The sequence below is a fragment of the Sciurus carolinensis genome (assembly GCF_902686445.1).
Source record: "Sciurus carolinensis chromosome 14 unlocalized genomic scaffold, mSciCar1.2 scaffold_101_arrow_ctg1, whole genome shotgun sequence".
NCBI classification, from domain to species: Eukaryota; Metazoa; Chordata; class Mammalia; order Rodentia; family Sciuridae; genus Sciurus; species Sciurus carolinensis.
In genome coordinates this window covers 758,076-762,935 of record NW_025920105.1, presented here as the reverse complement: position 1 = coordinate 762,935, position 4,860 = coordinate 758,076, and positions in this window count along the sequence as shown.

The following is a 4,860-nucleotide window of genomic DNA, read 5'->3' as shown; positions in this document are numbered from 1 at the left end:
TCCTTAACATCATTCATCTTTCATGAGTTCATAAGTTATATCATTCTCTTGAGTGTGCTCATGCAGATATTTCTTCAGCAACTTCTTCAAGTATGCACTGTGAACCAGGTTGCAGTGGCAGGAAATTCAAAATGACAACCACACTGGTCCCTGGCACTCTCCAGACTTCTTGATTGCAATCCCAGGCTATCAGCCAATGAAGGGGACTTCCACACCAGAGCACTTTCCATGTGAACCTTAATGTCAACTGGAATACCTTGAGGTGAAGACAACAGACATTCGCCCCTGGCCCTGCAGTTTCTCAGTCTGTTTTGCTTTGCATTGACTTGCATATGAATTGATGCATATTCTTTCAAACACTGAAGAACACCTGAGTGCTGAGATGATTCCCCATTTCCTGGGTCTCCTTCAGAAAATCTGTCCATGTTTTCCAGGCATCTTTGATTCTGCTCCCAATGCCTGTATTCATACATTTGGGCAGCACCACTGAAAACATCTCTACATGCATACACTTTCCCCTTTTCCTTTTAAACTGTTCCTGAAGTTTAATAGTAATTTACCTTAATGAACATGCAAATATAATTTTTTTGATAATTAAGTGACTGGATAAAAAGTGTACTTGGAAAATATTTTATGAGGGTCATTATGAATTCTGAATATTATTAATCAAGATTTGGTTGACAAGGGCAGCAGAAATAGTTTAGAAAATAGAATATTTCTTGGGAAAAATTAAATATTTTTCCAGTAGATTATTGTAAACTGCTTTTCTTTTTTACAGAAATTTCAGCAAAATTATAGGAAAGGTCTTTGTCTTATTTGTAGAAACATCAATAAGTTTCACATAATCAAAATATACATTACTCTTTAAGAAATCGTGTCTTAACTAAAAAAATGTTGTTTCAAATTATCGTGCTTTCTCACTGAATTTTCATGAGTAAAGAATAAAGATAATAGATTAACTGGCAGAAGGTGACCATTCTAGACACTATTAGGAATTGTGTGGCAAAGATTTTAACATAGGAAGATATAAACTATAGCCAGATGTATGGGCATATTATTGTCTATAATAAAATAATTCATCCTAATTGGAGAATATCATGCTGAGATAAGCCAATCTCAAAAAGCCAAAGGATGGATTATCTCACTGATAAGCAGATGATGACACATAATGGGGGGCTGGAGGGGGGCAAGAATGGAGGAAGGAGGGACTGTATAGAGGGAAAAGAGGTGGGAGGGTGGGGGAAGGAGAAAATAAAAGAATGAATCAAGCAGCATTAACCTTTGTAAATGTATGATTACACAAATGGTATGCCTTTACTTCATGTACAAACATAACATGTATACCCTTTGTTTATAATAAAAATAATTTAAAAAAATAATTCATCCTAACAATATGAAATAAATTTAATTTGATTACACACTTATGTTTGTTCTTGTATTTTTCTCTCTCCTTTCATCTCTGGATATGTTTTTTATATTTAATGAATCTACAACAGAAATGACTATTTTGGAAAATTCTCAAGTCAAATTCTATGTCCCTTCTCAGTGATATGCATTAGTAAAGAAGAACTCTAAAGCTAAGTGATGAACTATGACAAACAGCTCCAAAAATATGACATGTATCAAGGAAAAGTGTTTTCCAACCTGAGGAGATAATGACTGGCAGCAGATAAATGTACTGGGCTATGTATACTAACATCACTATGCAAATATCAGTCATAAATATCTCATATTTTATTTTGTAAGTAATTAAATATTACTCAATTCATTTCCTATCTCTGTGCATTGTATAACATTCTCTTTAAATTTTGGAAGTATTTTAATTTGTAATAGAAATTGTTAAATCATAACATTTTACTTTTGGTATTATTTTTACTCTTTTATTGATTCAATTAAATTTTTTATAACATTAGGATACATTTTGTCATTCTCACAAAAGCCTGCCATAAAACTTACTCTAATTCAGCTCCCAGCATTTTCTGGTCTCTTCTCCTGCAACTGTATTAATTCATTGGCAATTGATTTTTTATTTTTTAAAAATTAGTTTCTGGTTAAGGTACTTGGTATTGGTATTCCCTGTGGTAACTTAGGACATTTCTGTCATGTACATTCCAATATCCTTCCCTTTTTCTGTGTCTCCTTTCTCATGATCCATACACTTTACCTACTCATCTGATTATATCCCCAATTTTGATTAAAATTTCTACTCCATTTTATGGTACAAGATATTTTCAAAAAGCATTAAAACTGACCAATTTTGAAATAATATCTATGTAGTAGTAAAGAAGAAAATAATCATTGATATATAGTGAGACCAGGAAATTTTTAAAATGAAATTTATCAATTTTTGGTAAGCATACTCTACACTTTTTATTTCTACTCTAACTAAAGTTATATTATCTAGGATTTTTGATATGGGCATGTCTCATCTTATGAATTGCAATAATAAGATTTGAAAAAATTTAATCCCACAAATTATTATAAAGCTAGAACTGTCAGTTTTTCATTATTCTTTGTACACAGTTGTACTAAATAATTTAGTATGTACAATGATACTTGTATTATTATACTAAAATAGTACTATAAAATTTCTAGTAAATAACCACTCTGTAAATACCTGTGTCCTGGATTTGATGTAGTAAGAGAAAAACTTTACAATTTCTTCCTTTGCAATTCACTTAGGAACCTCCCCTGCCTTCTCTGCCTCCATTTTCATTCAGGTTAAAGCTGAGGCTTCCAAGATGAAGTTTTTTGGCACAGATGGCTTTAGCTCATCTCTCAGTAGAATGGCAATCTTGGCGTTGCATCTCACATTTGATAGTACCATGGTAGTCTTGCAGTAGACAAAGTACTTGTTCCCAGAGAAGAAAAGTACTTACTTTTATTCTCAGATATTGGTAAATAATCAGCATCTGCAAGAAAACTTTTTGAATGTAGCTTTTATTTTTCAAGGTCAGTGACCTGCTTTGTTTTCTGAGTTCCAACTATAATAAAGAAATCTCAGGTGTCTTACATTGACCCAAAATAGTTACAGTCTGCCATTAAATAAAATGAAATATAAACATATTTAATGTTATATGGGAATGGAAACACATTTAGAAAATATATTTCTCAGATGTGCATAATGAAAACAACTCAGAGTAGTGACACCTGATATTAAGAAATATACTACCTAGCAGTCTTTGATTTCCAAATGGCTTGATTTTGAGGAGAAATTATGGTGCATGAATGGGGATATCTAGTGCTGGATAGAAAGGAAAAGATGGTGGAAGAGTGGGAATAATGGATGGAAGAAAGAAGTAAGGATACAATGATTGCTTTACATGAGATTAAGATTTTAAATGTGTCTCCTTCTGGAGTAAGTGAGATTTCTCTTCAATTTTTAGATATAACTATAGTTAGGATACATTTTCACATAATCACAAAAGGATGGACTAAAATTTAATCTACTTGTGGCTCCAGCACTTCCAAATCAAACTGCCTTCTCCTGCTCTTTCTCTATTGTATTGATCACTCTGAAATTTATATATAGAGGTTTATTTTAAAATTAGTGTATTGAAATTAATGATCTGCCACTTGGGAAAATGACCTCTGAGAAAAGCCATGCCTGTCTTGATTAACAGTGATCCTGGGAAATGAGAGCAAAAGGCAGGACAGCTAAGATGTCCAAAGTGGAAAGGGCTGGCATCTAGCACTTTGGGATTGAAGGGCAAAAAGATTCCAGGCTCTGGTCAGAGAGTACATATTGTTTCCCTGTGTAAGAGGTGATTCTGGATCTTGGGCAATATGGGTCTCCAGTAGTGATTGCTGTGACATCAGTCTGCTCTGAAGATACTTCCTGATGTCACAAAAATGCAGGATGTCAGCATGATGACATCAGGGTTCTCAAGGGAACCAGAGACTCTTTAGGTCCTGATCCCTTCAGAAAAAGATTGGGGAAAAGCAGTGGCTCAGGTTTGATGTTAAGAGGGAAGAGGAAAGGAGCAATTCCCTTGAGCCAAATATTTTCAAGAAATGTGATTCTAACTTCTTTTCCCAGGAACACAGGAGCCAGGGTGTGTTGGGATCATGACCCAATGGGTTTATGGTTATCCTGGTCCATCTGGGTCAAAGACTCTGCTGAAGCCTGACAGTACTATTCATGTTTGGCCAAACCAGGCATAATGGTCACTTGGCTACCATGTCACTTTATAGGCAACTGGTCCCAACCAGGTCTACTGGATCTTGGAAAAACAGTTGGGGTCAGGAGGGCAGGAAGATCAACAACCTATCACAGGCCCCTGCACCATTCCTCTACAAATCAGCTTTTTGTGGTCTGGGTTCACTTGAGATTTTTCACAATCAGGTAAATGGCCTAGCTCACTACAAGACACATGGAACAATGGCTGTTTACAGAAGAGGACAAGGGAGTATCTAGTGCTGCTTGATGTGTCAGGTGATGATTGAGTTGAGAAACACCCAAGAATGCTCAAACAGTTGACAGCTGGAACCTGTGAAGTTTAACTTCTCAGTGAATGTTTGTTGCTGCTGTGATCCCTAGTGAGGGGAAGAGGAAATTAATCACTAAGCACATGTGAGGGAGGCCAGAAGAGAGGGAGCAAGGAGAAATGCTCTGTGAACCCTTAATATGCCATGCCCCATCTCATGTGCTGCTGGCCTACAATTAGACTGAACTCAGAAATTCTCTTGATAGGTGATTCCAATGGGCCCTTCGACTCACCTTTAAATACAGTAATATCTAACTAAACTCTCTTGACACACAGGTTCATCATCTTGCATTGAATTCTGCCTTTCTGTCACAGGGCCCTCTGTGTCAATGCCAGGGGTTATTTTAGCAGCTCCTGGAGGGTGCAGAATACA